Raw genomic sequence first — 23890 nt, 5'->3', positions numbered from 1 at the left:
CCATATGATAAACTATATCGGATACGTCTGGCTCAAGGTGTTCAATAATTTATTTACAAAATATATGCTTGCAGAAAATGTGTAGGAAATGTAGCTGTTTGTCATTATTGCTGCCCTGTTGGTCTGCAAAACATATACAGGGTAGAGCTGCTAGGTATCTGAGGTATACTTTAGCCATAAACACTTCCTTTCTAGTGCAATGCCTGAACTGCCTTGCTTTGCTTGCCATTTCTTTCATTTATTCTCATTCAACTGTAGCTAGCTTTATGGAGGAGTAATTTTAATTAACGACCGCACTATTTATCAATTTATAACAGCCCATAACAATACCCCGGAGTTGTTACGAAACTAGGAAAGCATGCGTTTTGAAATAAAAGACGAAGACTGAAGAAACTATGGAACTGCGAATTTACGCCTCAGTGTTTGAATGGAGGTCGCGCATGGGAGCTACCATTATGGCCACGTTCGAAATACTTTGAACTTTTCTCGTTAAGTAAAAAAAAAATCGCGCCAATCCACCCCGTGAATGTGTTTGGAAAGCAAAGCTGTAAACGGCACCCATAACGATTACCCATACGACGTCACGTAAATTCACTCACATCGCTCTACAAATAGCAAAACCAGAGAGAAGTGAAATGCACTTAACCACACCATTTATTACTTCAAAGAGATATTCTTGGTAAGGTTAAACAATGCATGATGCATGAACGGGGTTTGATTGAGTTGTATTGGTATAGCACAAGAGTGGAAACTTTTTATAAAATTAAAGTAAGCTCCAACCCGGTGTTAGACGATCTGACTTCTCCGTCTCTGCGCCACGGACGGAGGCGACGAGATTTGCGGCAGAGAATGAGGAGGAGGAGGAAGAAATACTTCTGTTCAGATTTCTGAACGGCCCAGAGTGCAGCCCTGGGGAGTTATTCCTTCTTCTGTGGGGCCCATATGGAGTCCGCGCGGCATGTGTTCTGTCTACCCGCTGAAGCTGGGTAGGTAGGGAGTGCCTGGAAAGCAGAATCTCCCACTGCTCTTGTTGGGTAGTTGACGGAAAGAAAGGAGGGCGCTCAGGGCTAAAGTCGCACACCCCGATTACGGGGCGTAGTGTTCCTACTTTTGAGCAAAATTTACATTCAGCTTCGTAGCGATTCGGATACATTAAGTGAAGCCGCGTAGGCTGTGGGAAGGAGCCCGGATTGTATGAGCCGTATGGTAGTTTGTTGTTCTCTGGAAAGGTCAGGGTAAGGCGAAGGTACGGTCTGTCTGAGAAGGCGATAATGCTGGGTTATCTCCCTGAACGTGACAAGCGGGTGACTGTCCTCGAGCAGCTCCATAGCACGGGAGGTAAAAGCGTACGCTTGTTTGGTGGGCGTATTTGTTGCCCTCCATTGAAGCGTGAGGGGGTGTCCAGATGAGCTGAATGCAACCGTTTGGGGAGTGGTTTTTTAGCCCGCGCAGTGCAGGTCAGGACACCCAACCCTACTGGTAATTCCAGTAGGCTTGCTGGGAATCGATGACTACCCTCCGAACTCCTGCTTGAGCGAGAGCCAAGATTATGGCTGCCTCTTCTGCTGCCGTCATTTCTTGGGTCCTAAGCGAGGTACACACAAGGAGGTTGGTTCTGGAGGTAGCCACGATGATGGCGTATTGCTGCCCTCGATGTTTGGAGGCGTCTGTGTAGATAGCTGCATGATCCCCACCGACGTTGGTGTTTAGCGCTTGAGCTCGTGCTTTTGAGGTGACCCTCGTCATGTGAGGGGTTCATATTTCTAAGCAAAGGGAGCATCTTTAGTTTTAGTCGCCAAGAGTCTGGGAGTACGTCAAGCGGAGTGACATTCTTGGCTGCCCAGCCCATCTGGTGAAGCATGCGGTTACGCATCGCCGTTCTGAGTCGGACCTTCTGGTTAGAAAGATGACCTTCTATCAGCTCTTCCACCGTGCTGTGGAGCCCGTGCTAAGCAGCCTCTGTGTGGACGCACTCATGAGAAGACCAATGGCCTGCTCGACCGCCTTTCTAATCATTATATAAAGCATCACTATGTCTTCCTTGTCGAGAAGAAGAGGGGGTTGACGTATGTAACTCTCGAGAGGACAAAAGCTTTAATTAATCGAAAGCTACCGGATTTCTTTAGGCCTCGCTTCTTGGTGGCAACTCGCCTGATCATGTGTATGATTTGATTAATGCTGTTTTTGAGGCACTGCAAGGAAACGTCACTCTTGGTGTTAGCCTCGAGATGTAGGCCCAGGATCTTGATGTTGGGGCTTGGAGTGATGGCCTGGCCATCAAGGAGTATTTGAATGTATTGCTTGGTATGGCGTGAGGGCGGACGACAAGGAGCTGTGACTGTTTACGTGAACACTGGAGGCCACAGGCTTTAGCACATTGGCGTACTAGAAGTGAGATGCCATGCATTGGTGTGAGCTTCCTTTAATTTTTGTGACTCTTAGCACATGAGCAAGGTGCGCACAGGGCCGCTAGACGGGCGTGAGTGGTCGCGTGACACTCTCACGTGGCATTCACCGAGAACGCAGGGGGTAAACCCGTAGATGTGCTTGGTGAGTACACCACCCGTCTTCCCAGTCTTCGCGTGGGCTCGTAGCTAAATAGGTAAGACAACGGGCTCTCGCTTCGTTAGTCTATTTGTTCCAGGTTCGATTCCCGGTGGTGCCAGTAAATTTTTTATTTGTTCGCTGTAGTTTTCTGGTGACACCAACGGTCGCGAAAGAACCCTTGGGGGGTAGAGGTAAAAAGCTTTGCTTTAAAAAGAATAAAAAAGAACACCGTCGGCGAACGCCCGTCCGCAGAACCCCTCGGCCGCGGTAACGGGAAGCAAGTATTTTTTTGTCAAAAACAATAAAGACGGAGCAAGCTAAATAAATGTTATAAGTGGCAATATCTGGTATATTAGTGCTCAGGATGCGTTAGTTAAATGACTGTACTATATGTGCGCATTGCTGGTTAACTCACATTGCATGAACGCATTCTACTACAGCCATAGATATATGTTCGACAAGCCGTGATACCCGTGTAAAATGCCATATACTGACAATAACAAATGGACAAAAAAGCGACGCAGGGAAAGAATTCCAAGAAATCCCTTTTTCATGCCTGTAAGCTGGGATCACCTGAATATTGGGTGTACTTGTATGCGACTAGTCGCGTTCGAGCTTCCCCGCCAATGTGAGTGTCACCAGATCTTGCTAATACGCTCTAGCAGGCTAAACAAACACACGTTTTTTGCATACCTAATATGCCCAATAACCCTAATCACGAAACAGAACCTACATGAGAGCACTATTTGGCGCTGCATAGGAACACCACCACTGCACGCTTCGCAGCTTTCCCCCTGCTGCAACTTGATGCGACATCGTTGGCGGTAACCAGGGCAATCAGGGCGCCTCGATGGACGGGGCCCGTAGGCCGCAATACGAACAGGGTTCCGCCGTCGTTGCCTTTTAAAATAAATATGTCATGGATAACTAAAACTTGTTTTGCACCCCCAACAGTTTCATCGCCGTGGGCAAAAACCATCTCTGTGGGAAAAACGCCAAGGCGCCAAGCCCTAACAAGCCGAGCGCATGCATCAGGCTAATCAGGCGTACAGCATAGAGATCAGGGGCCCTATTCTCGACTGCACAAATTGCCGGCGATTTGCCGGAAGTCTTGTCTGATTGGCTTTCTACTTTGGTCACGTGCTTCCGGTTGACAAAGCGGTTGTGTGTGCTGTCGTCATTTTGACGTTTTATGACGTTTACGGGCACCAGTTCTAAAGTTTGGCTTATTTCTCTTTACTGAAAGCGCATAATTCTTGGCCGGCAATGAAAAACCAGACTAAAAGCACTAGACATGACGACGTATGCCTGTCTTTGCTATTCAACAACAATAATGCCTGTAATACACGCCCTCTCTGTGATTGGCTGAGAAGGCATGACGTAATTTAAACAGTTGTCGGGAACAATTACGTCATGCACTGGCAACTTCAGCCTGCGTAAAAGTGACGTAATGCTACGTAACAGCTTGAAAATGGCGACTGTTTTTGTCGCAAAATACAAGCAAAATAGGGCAAAAAATTGCCCCGGCGTTTGGTGCCGCGAAATGTCCGCCAATTTGCAGCAGGCACAGTTTCTCATGCACGCTGTTTAAAGTATGTTTCCTACCGAAACAAATTATAGTTTCAACTGCTTCCAAGTCAGCGATCATGGAGCATACATATAACATGCAGTATTTTGCTTTTATGTTTGGCAATAAAATAAAAATTATTTGTTTGGCGTAACCGCAACATAAGAGGGCAGTACAAGCCTCTCCATGACAAAGAGAACCCAATGCATGGCATTTGTCCACACTCGTCCTAGTAAGCTGTTGGGTCACATGATCGAACTCAAGAGAAACATTTAAAGAAAAGTGACTCTTTGGTTCATTACACCGCTGATTGAAGTCGAGATTAACGAATGAGTGAATCGGCGACATCGGTGCGCTCCGCGGTTATCACGCGTAGTGCTTCGCTGCTCTTATGTATCATAGAAGCGATGGTCGCGGCCGTCTTTTTCTGTGATCACGCCAGCATCGCAGCATCCCAGCATCCCAGCATGCCAGCATCGACTATAAAAGGCTGGCGTTCCCCCGACATCGTCAGTGGGCACTGGAGCAGCAAAGGGGCCACAATGGCTCAAAAACCGCCTCTGCTTGTATCACAGGTGTGTAACAACATCCCATTGTGCGCCAAAAGAAGTAGCAACCGATGTTTATTGCTGTTCCCGTGCCCACGGGTGCTTTGCGCTGTTCAGACAGAGTGTATATATTGTGCTGAACTTCTGCTGCTGGAGATGGCAGCGAGATTTTGAGCATTTTAAAGGTTGTGCAAGCGCAAGTAACGACAATACAAATAAGCAATAACGAATTGAAGGAAAGTGTTGCGCAGGTTCATGCAAGTCATAAAAGTATTGAGGCCGGACTGGCTGCTATCGGAACTAGACTGACAGTCGTTGAAAAAAAACTGCAAGCTTTAGAAGACGTCGAGGTTGATGTGCAGTCTACAATTGACGGCCTTAAAAAACAAAATCATTTTCTTCAGTCTCGAGTTAATGAACTTGAAGATAGGGCTAGGAGGGATAACCTAATCTTTCATGGTTTGCTAGATGAACAAGAAACCTGGGATCAAACAGAAGAAAAAATCCTTGGCTTGCTCTCATCTTGCCTTCAGGGCGAGATAAGTGGCATTGAACGTGCGCATCGTCTTGGACAGTTTTCAGCTTCAGGATGCCGTCCAATAATAGTTAAGTTTTCTAGCTTTAAAACAAAAGACAAAACTCTTCACGAAAAGAATAATCTGAAAGTGCGCAATGTCAACGTTACCGAAGACTTCTCGCCTGCAACACGCCTAGTTCGCAAAAAACTAGTCCAATTTGCCAAATCTCAGCCCAACTCTCCGTCCTTCAAACTAAAGAGTAACAAACTTCTTTTAAATGGTAAATACTACGTTTACGACCACGTAACAGACTCTGTGATTGAAGCAACCACGCTCTATTCGCATGAAAACAATACTCCCGGTATGTCCTCCGCCCCTTCCGAACAACCTCCGGTTTCACCAAGATAACGGATAGCGAGGGGTAGTGGTAGTAGTTCCCATCCTACGCATGCTTCCATTTTATTCACGAATATCAGAAGCTTAATCAGCAGGCGCACTGAAGTGTCATCAGCAATTAATTCTTCATCTGCAGATATTGTAGTGTTAACGGAAACTTGGCTCCCTAGGAATATACATGATAGTGAACTTTTTGATTCGTTTAACCAGTTCCTTTTTTATCGCCGTGATAGGGACGCAAGGCAAGGGGGCGAAGTTCTCGTGGCTGTTAAAAAACAATTCGAATCCTTTTCGCTTAACATACCGTCTGTTTTAGAAATCGTGTGGGTATCTGCTAAGCTGTCGCATCGCAGAATAATTTTCGGTGCATGCTATTGTCCAGCAAATTCCCCGCTCGCGTTCGTTAGCGACCTTCACGACGCTATAAACATCGTTGTATCCCGATACCCAGCATGTCCTATTTTCTTACTGGGTAATTTTAACTACCCGGGAATTGAATGGTCGCCCTCAATGCCATTTTCGATACCGTTTTCATCTAGTACCCAGCAATTTATTGACCTATGCTTAGCCTTTAACTTAACACAATTAGTACCGGAACCTACGAGAGTAACGCCAACTACCGCGAATATATTGGACATTGTTCTCACAAACTGCCCTGATCTATGTTCGCAAATAACGTACATGCCCACACTGAGTGATCATGCCCTTTTAAACTTAACTGTAACAATGCCAGTGCAAAAATGTTCCAAAAAAACAAAAACCATTCGAAATTATAACAAAGCCAATTTTTCGGAAATAAATAGTGAATGGCATTTATTTATAGTTGATTACTTAGATGGATTCGATGAACGATCGCTAGAATGCAATTGGGCGTTATTTAAGAACAAGATCATTGAATTAACAGAGCGCTTCATACCTACTAGGGAAATATCGTGTAATCCGAACGCTCCCTGGTATAACACAAATATTAGGCGCTTATCAAACCGAAAGAAGCGGCTGTACCGTCTCGCCAAGACATCTCACAGTATTTATAGGTGGTCCTTGTACCGCTCAGCAGTCAATGAATATATCACAGCTGTCAAAACTGCAAAGCAACACTTCTTGACAAATACGATGCCTAGCTTTTTGCAAAATAACCCCAAAGAATTTTGGCGCGTCGTTAACCCTACGGAAGATTCTCGAATTACGCTAATTGACCCAAACGGCGAACCAATGCTCGATAATGAGTGTGCTAGTGCGCTGAACAAACTATTTTCAGATGCTTTCTCCTCCGTTTCCACCTCTTCTTTACCCAGCTTTAAGGGTTGGGCCTATGTAGCGATGTACCCTCTGCAAATTGACCCAAATGGAATAATTAGGATTATTGACTCACTTAAAATTTCTTCTTCCGCTGGCGTTGATGGTATTAATTCCAAATTCCTTAAAAGTACCAAACACAACTGTTCTATTATCCTGGCTAAACTTTTTCAGCAATCATTAGAACAAAGTAATATCCCTGCTGATTGGGAAATAGGCAAAGTGGTACCCGTCTTTAAATCTGGAGATAAACAGTCCCCCTTCAATTACAGGCCAATATCTATCACTAGCATACCGTGCACAATCTTTGAACATATAATTTATTCCCATGCTGCCAACTTTCTTGATTCTAACTCATTTTTTGACCCCGCACAGCACGATTTTCGCGTCTTTTTCATGCGAAACCCAGTAAATTTTATTTACTAACAAGCTACACTCTATTCTTGACAACCGTTCTTTTGCCGACTGCATTTTTATTATTTCGCGAAAGCGTTTGATAAAGTACCGCACCCGCTACTTCTTCACAAACTAAGAAATATAGGTCTCGCCACCGGCATCATCAATTGGATTGAGTGCTTCCTCGTGCATCGCCAGCAATTTGTCACAGCCAATGACACCATTTCATCTCTAAGCCCGGTTACTTCAGGTGTACCCCAGGGCACCGTTCTGGGTCCCCTACTTTTTCTCATCTGCATCTGCATCAATGATTTGCCTGAGTGGGCCTCATGATCATTGCATTTGTTCGCTGACGATTGTGTCATTTTTAGGAAGATTGATAACGATATTGACATATGCGCACTCCAGTCCGACATCAATTCCATATTCCATTGGTGCAGTACATGGCAGATGACATTAAATACCAATAAGTGCAAATCAATGCGAATTTCCCGTATCGCTACTAACCCTCAACCGTATTTACTTAATGGGAAAATCCTCGAAGCTGTTACTTCATATAAATACTTGGGCGTTCACATCACTACTGACCTATCTTGGAATCTTCATATTGATTATATCACCAATAAAGCCAATCGAATGCTTGGCTATGCAAGACGCAATTTTCATTCCGCTCCTTCTTCTGTAAAACTGCTCCTTTTCCAATCCCTTGTCCGTTCACAACTTGACTATGCTTCATCTATATGGGACCCATGTACTGAAGTGCTGAGTAACCAGTTAGAAATGATTCAGAATAACGCCGCGCGATTTATTCTTTCTAACTACCAGCGAGCAGCCAGTGTATCCAGAATGAAAACTAACTTGAATCTCCCATCCCTGACGTCACGACGCAAAATTGCACGTTTGTGCTTATTCCATTAAATATATTCACACAGCATGCTTCACAACGCACTACTTACTCCCCCTTCATACGTATCTTCTCGTTTAGACCATGCTCAGAAAGTTGGCATTCCTACTTGCAACACTAAAGCCTTTTCTCATTCTTTCATTCCACGTACCTCTAGGGACTGGAATCGCCTTACTACTGATGTCGCTATGATTCGCAACCCGGACTTGTTTCGTTCCGCTGTATGCAACGTCATCACCTAGATTTGTCTATTGTCTGTAGCGATACATTGGTTCCTGCCAATTCGTCTTGTTTTGCTGTATTATTTTTATTTTTATGAGTGTTGCCAGGAACTCAAACTGACACGAAATTGCAATTGACCTCCCGTATTCCTCCTTACAAAATGTATAGCTTAGCCGCATTTCTCACGTTGTAAAAGAATGATTACAACCTTATTTACTTGTTTTACATTTGTTTTTAGAGGTAATATGTACTCGTATTGTGTTCTTTGTACAGCATTTCTCTTATTTCTTGTTATGTATTTACCCACTCCCCTCTTCAATGTAATTGCCTTGAGGGTATTCAAAATAAAATAAAATAAAATAAAAACATAGCAGCAGACGATGGCGTGGCGGCAGTGGCGGCAGGGAAGGTGATGACGCAACAAAGCTTGCATTGAAGCAGAGAGCCCAGCTATGTTACTAAAAGCGATTGAAAGAAAGAAATAGATACGGTAAAAAAATTGTGTAATGTACTTTAGCTCCACATCCGCCTTTCGCTCGCTTTTGGATCAACGTTACTCGATCGCCTTTTGGTGTTGACGCCAATTTTGACCTCCAGAAATGTGTTTTTCTTGTCAGTCTCAGCTACCGTCTTAATTTTTATAGTACATGCCAAGTGTTTTTATATCTTTCTTGCACAATGTTTGATACCTTGGTTGCGATCTTTATGAGTTAATCGTCAAATTACACTGCAAGTCGTCATAGCTATAGGTGCCGCACGTCACTGATTGCTTACGTCGTGCTTACGCAAAAAATTGCCGGCAATTTGTGCAGTCGAGAATAGGGCCCCAGAATACGTTTAGGGAAACCACAAAACAAGCATCAAAACGCATTATGGATGATAAGGCGCGTGTGAACAATGGCACCCTCACCATGTATTCGTGGTAAAGATTATGTTTGCAGATTATGTTTGAAGGCTAAGCAGGACTAGTGTTACTAAATAGAGCAGTTATTGCCCAATATGCCGAGTGCATGCGTGATGCTAAGCAGGACCCAGCATTTGCCGCATCTTTGCATCATCTTTAGACACACTTCTGCTGCTGAAATGCTGTTGCGCACGCTGTCTTTGATTCGCATTTGGAATGACGTCAGTCGCGCGCAGCCGCAGAGAAGGGAGGACAAGCTAAGCCTATCGGAGTTGACCGACTAAAACGCATAAACAACAAAATGGCGACGCCCATGAACCGTAGCAGTATAAACACATGTCACGTAATGCGAGATGACGAATGATCAAGCGGCGGCACGGAACAATAGGGGAAAAGAGTGCCGATATAGATCAAGATCTGTGCCCTTATCTAGGGACACTTGACGAGCGCAAGCGACAAGCATACCGAGATGACGAGAATTATTTCATGCCCTTCCCCATCACCATTTGTAGTCGTTTACAACAGGTTTGCTGGACATCCACTTTCGCAGGGCGGGATGCGACAATGTTTTTTTGCAGTGTTTATAATCACAAATAACCAGATTTATACGCGCTTTTTTATTAAAAATACAATCGTTTAAGCTTTTTACTGCTTACATGGATATATTTGTTTTTATTCTTGTCAAATCAATCGGGAATGTACGCACATTTTTGAGGAAGGTGACCTCGTTATTTTATAGTTCAGATTCACTACATCTTGAAATATTGCTTAAGATTTAAAATTCTCTTTCTGTGAACTTGCATTGGTAATCAGCTCTCCTGGCCTGTGATTTTGATCTTTGTGTAAGGGCATTGTAAATATTGTTCTTCTCGCAGGACATAGCTGCTCACAGTGTTAGTTTCTAATAAATTCTCTTTCCGCGGATGCATTATGTTTTGTGCTGCATATTAGTGAGAAAGCATTAAACGCAACTTTAAAACTTTAAGTGAAAATGCGGCAACCAGTTGCGGAGTCTTTTTTATACGGTTCGAAAAATGCCTGACAGCGTGAAGAGAAACATTCTCGGGGGTTGTTAAAGGAGCCATGAAGAGAAAACACAAGTTTGGTTCATTCGAAAGATTGCCTCGTTAGAACCATACTGACACCACTTTTAACGCAAACTTCGCTCAAATAAGCAACATAATGAGGAAAAAAGGGAATGACCATGCGACCCACTAGCTCATTTCCCGCAACAGAACCTATGATGTCATACTATAATGCTCTGCGATTGGCGGAGCCCGGCAAAAGCAAACGCAAGTTAGGCAGGGCTTACCAATTTGCACCGTGAGCTATATGCCCGTGAAATATACTGCACGTTCCTTTTATGGCACTAAAAACGGTGGAGTAAAGGGTTGAAGTTCCGAACGAACACGCAAACATGTACGCCGATGCGTACGAAACTACCGCCGGCCGAGCTGAACATCTCGCCGTCGCGAAAGGGGCCGCCAGCTCTGCTGTTTCTCCAGGCTTGCACGCAGACGAAGACTTACCCCCGAGCTCACTTCGATGATCTCTCTCTGTTATTTTCGTATTACTAGGTATTTGTAGAGGCTGTCATCATGTTACGCAGTATTTCAAGCGTCGGATGTGCTGCCTCTGACGGGCACGGCTTCGTGTTTGCTGCCGTCAACATCGCTCACGGGACAACCACCTGATGGACCACCAGGCTCAGGTATGGAGCCGGGATCCCCCGCCGATTCACTGTTCGCTACCTCTTCAGAACAACCTGCAGATACAAAAAGCCCCTGCAGCACTCATCTTGGGTCCTCCGCGTGCCGGATGACATGGAGGACTTGTCAGAGCCTACCGACTCGGCGTTAATGAATCCACTCCGTTAACTGTGAAAACCGCCATTTCAGCCTGTGCAACCTCCGAAGTGCCGCCGTGCTTCTAAACGTTCCTACGGGCCACTTCATCTAAGCACAATCGCGAGCCCTTTGGGACAAGGAGCTGTCGTAGTCGTAAAGCCAGTTGATGCCTGCGAAATAATTACGAGGTATATTCATCTTGCTGTCAAGGAGAGATTGGAACCTCTGCCTCCGAATGGCTTGCTGCAAGTGCGTCGAAACTATCACCTCGAACTTCTCGCAAGTGACACACGCAATGCCGACGTAACCGAGCGTCTGTTGAAAATTTCTTCTATGGCTGGCATTTCCGTGAAGGAATGCGAGCCACGGCCCAGAAACTGAGGCGTGTGTTCGAAGAGTCGCCAAGGACCTCTCAGATCCCGAAATTCTCAGCCGTTGCGCCTCAGAGTGCGAGTTAAGATCGCTCGAAGAATGGGAAAAGCTTCAGAGAGTGTGACCACACCGAACAAGCAGCGCGAAAGAGACGGGACATAAAAAGCATCAAGCGTAGAAGGATCAAGGGACATAAGAAGGATCAAGAAGGATCGAGGTATCAAGCTAAGAAGCTTATCAGATTAGAAAAACTGGAGACAAGTGCGTCAGCGTTCCTTCAGTGTTGTTAGCTGATAGTGAATTTGTGTTGCTGACTGGTCGCGGTGTGCCTTAGTGTGGTACTTGGCACGTGCAGCCCTTCAATATTGTAATCGCGGTTGCCAAGTTAATAGTGAATATGTCTTAATATCTGGTCGCGGTGCGCATTGTGTGGTATTCGGCCCGTGCAGACCGACAATGATTTAACTTATGTTGTAATCACGGATTACAAGGTGTGAAGCCACATAGCTCTTCAGAGTGAAGTATATATGTGTGCTCTTTCTGATTGATTGTAGGGTTTAACGCGCCAACGCAACGCAGGCGATGAGGCGCGCCGTAGTCGAGGGCTGCGGAATAATTTTGACCACCTGGGGATCTTTAACATGCGCCGAAATGTCGTACACACGGAAGTTTTTGTTTTTCGCCTCCATCAGAAAAGCGGCCGCCGTGGCCGGGAATCGAGCCCGCGACCTCGCGCTCATGTGTGTTCTTTCTAAGAAAATCTAGTTGAGAGTTCAGCACTGTGTCGTTGTGCATCCTTCTTATGTCTCGTCTCTTTCGCGCTGCTTGTTCCTTTTTGTCACTATGAACCAACCAGCCCAATTTGCCATTACTCAGAAAGTGTCCAAATCGTGTTCTCCACAGAAACCATACCTGAGCACGTCGTCATCGGTTACAAGCACTATCGCGTGTATGACTACGTGGAAAGACCTCGGCAATGCAAAAAATGCCGGCGCAGCGCTTCGGACACGTGGCAGAAGTATGCAAATTTTCGCTTAGGTGTTCAAAGTGCGGTGGCAGTCATGATCGCGCATCCTGTTCCGTTGACGAGTTAAAATGCCCCAATTGCAGCAAAACGCGCGAATTCACATTTTTTCACTACTGCTTCCGCCGCCATACGAAGGCGATTTTGAAATTCCAGGCCGCAAACCACGTTCACTACAAGTCACCAAAATCTTCTGATTTGCTGATGCTTCGCACTTCGCGTTTGTTTTACGCCAGAACCGAAAACTTGCAGCTTATTTCGACTTTCCTCTTGCTGATCGACAACTGTTCAGCGTTGACACTGGCAAACCGAGCTCGCGTGCCAAGTCCTCGCACTTCCGCTTCGGGTCCTCTTCGAATTTGGGGACAATGTCCACTTTTTCTTTTAAACTGAGCACCTTGCGTTTTCGTGGACACAAAGAAGGCAGCCTGAGAAGAAAAATTAAACCCGTTACACTCAATTGGAAACCTGTCGGAAGTGCAGAGCAGTGATTCGCCATAATGGGTTATACCAATACCATCTAGATAAGTTCAAGCCTCTTCACTGCTGCCGTGACGTCACACACCTGGCCCCTCGACGCGCGCGCGCACGCGAGCCGCTGCGACGCGGACGCTTCCCGCACGGCGCCTACTACAGTTGAGCAAAACATTAATTTCTCCATTGCCGCGTTAAAGGCATAGAATATAAAATTTCTCAACGAACGTTATTTCACATCAAGATGAAATACTGCTGTTGCGCTCCATCTTGGCGGACGTGACTGCTTCAGATAGCACTTAAAAGAAATGTACACAGGTCCCGGGCACCTTGCAGAAGGTTTATTACAGTGTAAGTACCATGTATCATAAGAAATACAGGAACTTCCAGCTTTTAGTATAGTCATATTGACATATATGACCACATTGTGCGACATAAAAACCGAAACTGACAAGATTAAGCAAAAAACAAACAAGCAAAAACAAGGCACTAGATTATTCATTACAATGTAGCAAAATGTATCACAGCGAAAAACTTCTAGCATCTGGCACAATCATATTCACACCCACAATAACATTGTGAGACAAACAGAAAAACCGAACTGGTCCGCTTAAAGAACGAAACAAACTAGCTACTGGAGTTTTTATTACAATGTATAAAGAGTATCTCAAGGAACAAACATTTAGCAGTTTGTACAGTCATATTCAAAGCCATAATCACATTATGGAACAAAAAGAAAATCCTAACTGGTCAGCTAAAAAAACTAGCCATTAGTAAAGCTTGCTTTATATTTTAGCGACGTGCCACTAGCAAAGTTTACTGTAGCGTAATCAACTTTCTTTGCTTTGAGCAGGCTCTTTCTTTCATGACACTGTCATTCCTGCAAGCAACATATTTATTTAGAAGCGTGTTGCCAGCTGGTTTTAGAGTGTTCTTGAGTACGGTATCTGGATGGTGGCCGCTTGCACACATGTCCAACTCCTCGCCGTCATGCACTTTGTAGAAACTGCATGATCCTCAAGAGGACCATCCTTTGGTTGGCTTCTGCATGAAACCACTGCTCCTGTTCCTTGCTTACGATGTGCTCTAATACTGTCTTCATGTCAAGAACCACATTAACAACTAAATGCTGCGGAAACTTCAAGCCTCCTCTGCTCATGCTGTCAATGAGTTCTCGGTCAGTGATCATGAGCTGTGACTGACAATCCTCACATTGCTGACATTCAATTACAGCATGCGCACAATACCCGGCAATTTATGCCAATGCAAGCAAGTAAGTTTGTGATGCCTTCAGGTCACTTTCGGTGAGTTAGATGGCATACTTTGCTATTAGCATCTCGGTATCAAGCTCCTGTTCTTTTGGTTCCAATGACTGCGGCATGTCTTACAGCATGAAAGTTTTCTGTAGGCGAATATTTGTCTCCGCTTCGAATACCTCTGTGATTGACACATTGTAGTGAGATCCACACATTTGGCAGTACCGTAAAAACCCGCGTATAATACGGACCCGCGTATAATACAAGGTGTAATTCGGGGACGTCAAAATCAGAAAAAAAATTTCACCCGCATATAATGCGAGGTAAAGAGCACAGAAAACATTTATTTGCACTGCAGTTACCGTTCCGTCATTGTGAGTTTTCGCACGCACTGTCTCCCGACGTCTGTTCAATCATCGTCAGGTTCGCTGCTGCTGTCTCCTGAAGTCGCCTTGTCGAAAATGTCTTCCCACAGAAAGTGGTCCTCAGTGCCATCAAGGGCGTTCGAGATGTCGCATTTCTTAAAAGAGCGATTGACGAGCTCCTCTGGGATGCTGGCCCACGCATCCGCGATCCAGCCACAAAGCACCGCTGGAGAAGCCCGCGTCAGCCATCCGGTAGCTGTCACTTACGGGTCTCCTGACCTCATCCACTCTTGGTAGCAGGACCTGATGCAGTCTTTGAAAGGCTTGTTGATGCAAACGTCTAGCGGTTACAGCTGGGATGTCATTCCTCCTGGAATGACAATGAGTTTGGTGCGGGGTTCGCGCAACAACTTCTTCACGGAATCGGCCAGGTGGCAGCGAAAGGCGTCCAACACTAGCACTGAAGGGAACCCCCAACAGTGCTCCAGGCCGCCGACAACATACAGATTTTATCCCGTCAAGCACCAGTTGCTTTCTCCACCCGCGAATGCTGCCTTCGGTGACGCCGAACTGCCGTCCTGCGGCGCAATTCCTGATGGTCTCGGCACATAAAATAACTTTTCTTTTAATTGCAGCCGAATACTGCCTTCGTGCACCCGACATCGTGATAGACTTGCGGTGAACGTGCCGATCCTTCGCGTGGTCAAAACAATCAAAATGGCGCCGGCTGAGAGAAGCAGCAGCCAGCTAACGCCACCGCAGGATGGCGCACCCTCCGCTGAAGCCGAAAGTGCACATTTTCGGCTGAAAACTTTGGGATCCACATATAATACGATGCACAAATTTTACATAGTAAAATTTGGAAAAAAATCTCGTATTATACGCGGGTTTTTACGGTACTTCCCGAACCTGGCCTCAAGGCAATCTGTTTGAAACTAACCCAAAAGAACTTACCTAAAGCCCAGCTCATCAAGGCAATACCGTGACAGCTCAATCAATGAATACGTGCTTAGCCGTAGAGCAAAGTGGGTCTCCTTTGTCAAACCACCAGCCGTCGTTCCCCTCCGGCTCCACCTGTCAAGCCAGGTTATGAACTGATCAAGATACTGAACTTGCAAACAAGACATATCCTTCACAAGCTGCTGCCAAACATCACGTAGTCTGTGCCCCTTTTCTGGAGTCTTAACATTCACAATGCTCCACCAGGTGACAATCAAATGAATAAAGGTGGCCGTTTCCTGCAGTGCAGCCAAATGCAATTTCTGCGCTTCAAGTGACAAAGCTGATGACACAAAGCTGTTAAAAACTTTCAACACCAATTTCACATTTTGATGCTATAGGTGGCTTGGATAAAGTGTTTTATAGGTCAGACCATAGGCAACCTTTGCAAGCTTGCTCTGTTCACCATGGTAGAGCTTCCTCAAAAAATTAAACGAAGCTTTTTGGCCCTCACTACTTCGAAAGCTTTCAAAAGGAGGGTACAAAAATTACACGTCATCAACCTTCTGAGAGGTTCGCCACTAGGGGGCCGACACAGCCACACGCGCTTCGTTTCGGCTCCCGCTTCTAGCTTCGCCACCCGCGGACGGGCACCTCCTGCCCACCTGATCTCGCCACCAATCGAACCGGTACGATGCACGGATTACCCTGATACCACTTTCGTCGTGATCCATCCAACAGGCGAGTAACCCTGCCTATTGCAAAATTCACGACCACCAACGGAGGGCTAACCCTAACGCCACAGCGAGGAACAGCATCGGCCTCGCCTCGCGCCGCAGCTGCCTTCAGCTGCCGGCTGCATCCCACGTGCGGAGCTCGTGACATCTCTACCATGGATTGCGGCGACGAGGAACGTGCAGCGCTCACAGCGCACAGCGAGCATTCTTCTCTACCGGCAAACCCTTGGATACAAGTTATCAGCAAGCGATCGCAACGCAATGCCTCCAAACAACTGAAAACGGACCAGAAAGCACCCCCTACGCAAGCGTCAAGACTTCCTACTCCGCATATACCGGCCGACCAGTTCGTCGCGGTAATACGACCGACCGGCAACGTGTGCGTCAAAAACTGGGCCACATCTGAAATCACCAACAGCCTTCTCACCACCACCGGCTTCGGTCGCGCAGAATTCATACGCCAGGTAACTATCATAAATCAAGACACGACAAACCTGGTAGTAATCGGATCCAAGAACATCGATCTTATCGACCGCATATCCCGAATCACGGACTTGACCATCCTCTCCACCACATACCAAGTTCGTGCCTACATGAAGCCTCCCCCGGGCACCTCGCGAGGCGTTATCAATGGCGTCTCGGAGGAAATTGACCTGCCGACTCTACATGAACTCCTAGCCCCCAATGAACCCTACCTGGTCCACGCCCGCTTTATGGGACAGACGAGGTCGGTTCTACTAACATTTGACGGCTATCGTGTCCCATACTACGTCAAACTCGGATGTGAGCTCGTCAGGTGCCATCCTTATCGCCGGATGACGCAAGTCTGTACCAACTGTGGAGACACTGGACACCGAAGAGATGTGTGCCCCTTACCCCCTCAGACCATCTGTGGACAATGTGCAACTGTGGACCCCTCTGCTACTCACCATTGTGTACCGAAATGCAAACTATGCGACGGTCCCCATCCAACTGCTAACAAGGACTGTCCACAACGTTCACGCCCCCCCATCAGACCCCCGACTAGCACTTCTGATCAGACTTACGCAAAAAACTCACCCACTTCGACTCTGCCACTGGACAAGGACAACTTCCCGGCTCTACCCAAGACCAACCAGCCAGCGCCCCGCCACCAGGTGAGCTGGTCAGCTGTTCTTGCCTCCTCTTCCACTGCTCCACCCTTTCCCCCCCATGACAACCCCTCCCCTCCCACCAACCACCAATCACAGTCAACACAACTGACACTCGAATATGTCTATGCACAGCACATGGAACTCCTGCAGCGGCACAACCACCTTGCCGAACAGGTTTCTGCCCTCGAAACACACCTCGTGACTGAGATTGACCTCAAGTTAAAGGCCGCGGTGGCCACACTTACCAACACCATACACCAAGCAGTAGCTCCTATACACGCCACATTATCCGTACCCAACGAAGAACGCGCCACATTATCCGTACCCAACGAAGAACAAGAATCCATGGATGCACAGCCTATTCCGCACCAACAACCCGAGTCCTCTCCTGCCACACCGATCATCAAAAAAGCCAAGCTCGTATTTCCACCCTCACACACAATCCAACAAACACACACTTCCCAAGACACTAGGACTACACCTGGACCATGAAGACACAACCCACCGTACCGCTGCACATCCTTCAATGGAATTGCCGATCTTTCACAAGCAAGAAACATCAACTAGATCTCTTCCTCGCATCTGATCCTGCAGACGTAGTGGCCCTTCAAGAAACGAATGTCCCGCAACCTAAACTGATTGGCTACCAAACGTTCACAACTGACCCGTACCACCGGACGGCTACTTTTGTACAAGCTCATCTCCCGGTGTGAACTCACATCATTGCCTCTGATACCCCCAACACGTTTGTAGAAATCCTGCCGACAACAACAAATTCAACATCACTCTTCATTCTCAACGTGTATAGCCCACCTACCCATCAACTCAGCGATGTCAATACCCTCATCCAAAAAGCTATTACAGTAGCAAGAGACGCCCCCTTCGTATTACTTGGCGACTTCAACGCTCCACATATGGGATGGGGATACCACCAAAACTCCAAGAAAGGCACGCGCCTACAGAAAGCCATCCACGATCATAGACTTTGTCTCCAAAACGACCTTACTCAACCTACCCGCATCGGAAATAGCGTAACGCGTGACACTATTCCGGACCTCACCCTTACGAAGAACTGCCCGCTAATAAAGTGGACGTGCCAAGCCAATCGCTTAGGCAGTGATCATGCCATTATCTCCATCAGAGTAACTTACCAAACTAATCCAATACGAATCGGGCAAGCTCGAATCACCGACTGGCAAAAATTCCGCGAAGATAACGCCCCTCTCCCTTCCCCGCAAGAAAATCTCGCCGCATGGATTGATGCACTCAAACAACGGCTGCGGAAGCACACGGCAACGATATCATTGACGACGGAACACCCTGTAGCAGACCCACATCTCCTCCACATTTGGGAAGCCAGGCAGAGTCTTACTAGGCGGTGGCGTAAACAAAAGCACAATAAACGCTTAAAGCAACGTATTGCTATCTTAAACCAACAAGCCCAAGATTACTCCAAAATTTTACAGAAACAAAACTGGGCATCTTTCTGCAACCAGCTTCAAGGTACGCTAAGCACGAAGAAAACATGGCACATACTGCGCTCTCTCATCGACAAAGAACAGACGCGCACCGTTACTTCAAACCAAATTCACCGCCTAGTACAAACCTCAGACTTATCACCTGAGGAACTCCTTCAATCCGTTCGGCGGAAGATCTTTGGCCACGAATCCCAATACCCACCATCAAATGATTCCAAGCGATATACTGGAAATGACAATGCAGAGCTAGACTCCCCGTTCACCATGGAAGAACTCCATCAGGTGCTACAAATGTTAACACGCAACAGTGCCCCTGGACACGATCGAATAACTAACCGACTACTCCGCAATCTCGACGACGAAACCATACAAGCCCTTCTTGACCTTTTCAATCAACATTGGGAAACCGGAACTCTACCTGAACAGTGGAAAAGATCGGATATCATCCTCATACCGAAACCCCACAAATCCCTAGGACTCAACAATCTCCGACCTATTTCTCTTACGTCTTGTGTTGGCAAAATTTTTGAGCACTTGGTTCATATACGTCTAACCACGCATCTTGAAACAACCGGACAGTATCCCAACACCATGTTTGGCTTTCGTACTGGACTATCCACTCAAGACGTGCTGCTACAACTCAAAGAGCAAGTAATCCAAACCCTTAGCCGCAGCCATCCCAAAATGATCATGACTCTCGATGTGCAGGGGGCATTCGATAACGTTTACCATTCTGCAATTCTGGACAATCTTGCCACTACACACTGCGGCCATCGAACCTTCAACTACGTCAAGGCTTTCCTCCACAACCGAACGGCCACACTTCGACTCGGCCCGCACTCGACCCCCCTTTTTAACATGCCTGCGCGCGGCACACCCCAAGGCTCCGTCATTTCACCCCTCCTCTTTAATATTGCTTTACTTCATCTACCCGTAGAGCTCGACCACATCCCGGACCTTCACCATGCTTTCTATGCCGACGACATCACGTTGTGGACAACTCAAGGGTCAGTCGGAGCCCAACAAGACACCCTACAGCAAGCCATAAACACCATCAATACGTATCTCATACCACGAGGGCTTCGCTGTCAAGCCGAGAAGTCTGCAGTGCTGATGCTTCGCTCGCGCACACGAGGTAGACCTCCTGAACCCCCAATGAATCCTAATCTAAAAATCCAAAACACTTCTATCCCCCAAGTGTCTACTCTACGTATTCTCGGCGTTCCTTTCCATCACGATGGCTCTGGTGCCGCCCTTATCCCTCAACTGAACAAAACATGCGCCCAGCTTACCCATCTGATAAAACGTGTAAGCCACCAACATGCAGGGCTAAGGGAGAATGAATCCTGCAAGCTCATACAAGCTTTGCTGCTTAGCCGCATCACCTATGGGACGCCGTATGTTGCACTCAAACCCGCCGAATTGAGAAAACTTGATATATTAGTACGAAAAGCCTACAAAACGGCCCTTCATCTGCCCACCTTTACGCCCACACAAAAACTCCTCGAATTGGGTTCTCACAATACTATTTCGGAGCTTCTTGAAGCACAACGCACGACCCAAATCCATCGCCTTCAACTTACTTCAACAGGACGACACCTGCTCGGTCTTCTGGGACATGACACCCCAAGAGCTCAGGATACGCCCAATCCGATCCCAATTTCTTTGCGTCAACGTATTCATATCGCTCCTATCCCGAGGCACATGCACCCAAGTCATAACAGGGGTAGAAGAATAGCTCGTGTCCGAATGCTACAAAGAAGATTGGACAAGGATCCACACGTCCGATATACAGATATTGCGTCTACTCACCACGACCGGCGTACCACAATTGTGGCTCTCGACTCTACGGGTACCACCATGACTGCTGCTACCTATCGTGGAATCTCCTCCACTACCGCTGAATCGATCGCAATAGCTCACGCCGCTACCACGCACCGCAGTGAACACCCCCTCACGATTGTTACGGACTCTCTACAGGCATGCCTACGCTACCGTCGTGGACAAGCTCCTGTAGCAGCTATTCTGCTTCTGCAAAAGCTTCCCCCTCAACTATTCATCACAATAATATGGACCCCTGCTCACACCGGCCTGCTGGGGAATGAAGCAGCCCATGCTGCAGCCCGCGAGATCCACAACCGGGTATCCTCAGCATCCGAATCGGCAGCCACGGAAGACATCACCACCGAACCTCTGACCACCACTGAAGCAATTCTCACCCACTACAGGCACCTCCGCTACAAATATCCTCCGCCGCACCCCTCTCTCACGCACGCCCAAGCATACACCTGGCGACGCCTACAAACAGATACCTATTACAACTGTACACGACTTCACCACATTGCTCCTACGCTCTACCCGAAAACCTGTCAACCATGTAATACCCCACTAGACACTTTCCATCTTGTCATTGAATGCCCGCACTCTCCACCCCTCCCTCCCCGCCTGACCCCCACCCCTTCCCGTGAGCAGTGGGAGAGGTTGCTGACCAGCTCCGACCGTGAAGATCAAGCTATGCTGGTCGACCGGGCGGTGACGGCGGCGTCCTCTCGCGGCCTCCTGGACATAGGAGGCTGACCACACCCCCTTCCCCCAACCCTTTGCTTTATAATAAACGTTTGTTCATCATCATCATCATCAACCTTCTGATTCAGCCAATTGTTGCGTATACACTTGAACAAGTGAACAGTGTCCACAACATGACACAATGGCTGCTGCGGGTTGGCAATATGAGGAAAAACAATCCCTGGCTCATTTTGCTCGCTAAATAGAGACATCATTTTCCTGTGTATGGCATTGTTGTCTGTTATGACCGCAACAACATGCAGACCAGCACTTTCAAGCCTCATGATTAGTTTCTTTAGAACACCATGCAGCTCCATTGCTAGCTACGAATTACCGGAAGGATATGAGCAACATCTTTATAAGACGAAAGCAAAGACTGTAGCATGCACACATGCGCTGTTTTTGTTGGTTCCGCACAATGCGCAGAAAACCCTGTTAGGCAGCCACCTTTATATTTAAAAACTGCTGCAGATGTATTTCATCAAACATTACTGTCACATTTTTTTCATGAGGCGTCAGAATGGTTGCTCTGCGCTTAAAGTACCTCAGAAAACCTTCTTCGCACTGTGTTTTCGATGGGCTTACGTCATGTGGAGCAGAAACTCGCTTGATGGTAGTGTCACGCGGCAAGACAAGCTTGTTGCTGTGGCGAAAAAACTGCTATGCGTGTGGAGAAATTGTGTGCAATATACTGCTAAAAACTAAAAGCTCTGCAGAATACCGCACACCATTGCACTTCTTTGTCAGCAGCTTGCACTCTTCCTTCGGGAAGATTAGTGCGTCAGCCCTCTCATCATCATGCAGCTCATCATCACAAATGTCATCCAGCAAGCATATAACCAGCCTAAGCACTCCTCCCACCTTGTCCTCCTGTTGATGGGTCTTCTTTTCACAATAGCGCTCCACGCTGTCTAGAAGGTTGTCCAGCGCACGGACATCACGGACTTCGTCAGGAATGCATACATCATCCGACACCAACGGAGCGCACTTAAAATACACGGAAACGGACAGATCCTCTGTCACCACCACAGATACAAGCATCTCCGGTGCTTGCAACGCCGGTTTGATGTGGGCGACGATGAGGCATGTCTCGCATGCTGTTGCACACCAAAACTTCTTATTCGGTTGCTCGTTAACCCGAGAAATCAGTTCACCCAGATTAGCAAATTTGTACTGTTTTTTTTTTTCTTTTTCAAACGCTGTTTGGGGCTCGTTTATGGCTTTATGGAGTAGCTCTATTTCAGTCCGCTTTCTTTTCACTTCGGGCTCTTCTCGCGACGTGCGCGAATCCGAGATATACGAAGGGCAGTCTGGAAAAATGGCTGGGAAGGCGTCTGGAGTTAGCCGTGCCAACTTAATAGGAGCTTCAATGGTTCGTCCATCGCAGTCCGTTACGTTGACGTCGTAAGCAGGTGTTCCGGCTTGAAGTGACGCTCGCAAACCTGCGCGCTACCGCAACAAAAACACCACCAATTAGCATCTCCTGGGGTAATTACGAGAAATCTCGTCCATTCTGAAGGAGTACGCTTGATGCAGCTTACCCTGGGGTCCTTCAACAGCCTCACGTCGACGTCGCTCCGTCGCACAGCCCGCTGCCATTCCGCTCTTCGCTTAGTGTCTCTCGCAAAAGAAAATAAGCGGACTTTCGTACCATTGTCATAGTTCCCTCGACAGCTGGGTACACAGCACCGCCCCATGTCTCAGGATACATTCGTGAACGAAATAAATTCGGCGGAAGTGGTTACTGCAACACGGAACAGCGCGCACGGCCACGGCGTGGTCTCGTTCAACGACAGACTCCGAGAATGAAATTATTGTCGCGGCTACCGCCACCTTCCGGGGACTCGGATAACTCACGGCGCTGCCGCAAAGCTACGGGCTGCCATGGTGCTCGCTCTCTCGAGAGAGGTCACCCTCCGCCTTGCCTGTCAACGTGCCCGGACACCCCGAAACGATGCTGGTACGGCGTGAGAGCCTGGGGAAAGGTTGAATGACGTCACACGAAGGCGCGCCGGAGTGAAGAGGCCTGAACTGAGGTTCTACCGCCGTTATCTGCTCACTGCTATTACCCCGTGCAGTTCAAATTTCCCGCCTTCTCAGTGCTCGCGCGCCCCCTGCCTGAAACTGCGCCAGCGGGAGTTCTGTTCTTTTTGTGCTTGCTTTAATTTCGTATGCTGGAGCTGTTTTGCGTCATTTCGAACGCGTAATTTTTTTCTTGCATGGCTGGAGCCTGTCTGCGTCATTTCGAACGCGCCATTTTTTTCTTGCCTGGTTGGAGCCTTTCTGTGGTATTTCGAACGCGCCATTGTCTTCTTGCGCGTGGAGCCGTTCTGCGTCATTTCGAACGCGCCATTTTTTTTTTTTTTTTATAAGCGACCCCAAGCCATCCACCGCCGGCGTCG

General features: G+C 47.3%; 1 long non-coding RNA gene and 1 pseudogene across 1 annotated transcript in view; one reads left to right on the top strand and one right to left on the bottom strand.

Moving 5' to 3' along the window:
• Positions 1 to 23890, top strand: part of LOC144173379 (uncharacterized) — a 72456-nt gene that overhangs the window by 15489 nt on the left and 33077 nt on the right. The window lies entirely within an intron of this gene.
• LOC144173368 (uncharacterized) lies at positions 15936 to 23185 on the bottom strand (annotated as a pseudogene).

The sequence above is a fragment of the Haemaphysalis longicornis genome, unplaced genomic scaffold (genome assembly GCF_048455015.1).
Source record: "Haemaphysalis longicornis isolate Haplotype H1 unplaced genomic scaffold, Haemaphysalis longicornis Haplotype H1 scaffold_1, whole genome shotgun sequence".
In the NCBI taxonomy this organism is placed as follows: domain Eukaryota; kingdom Metazoa; phylum Arthropoda; class Arachnida; order Ixodida; family Ixodidae; genus Haemaphysalis; species Haemaphysalis longicornis.
The sequence above is the reverse complement of the archived record's forward strand: the minus strand, read 5'-3'. Positions and strand labels throughout refer to the sequence as shown.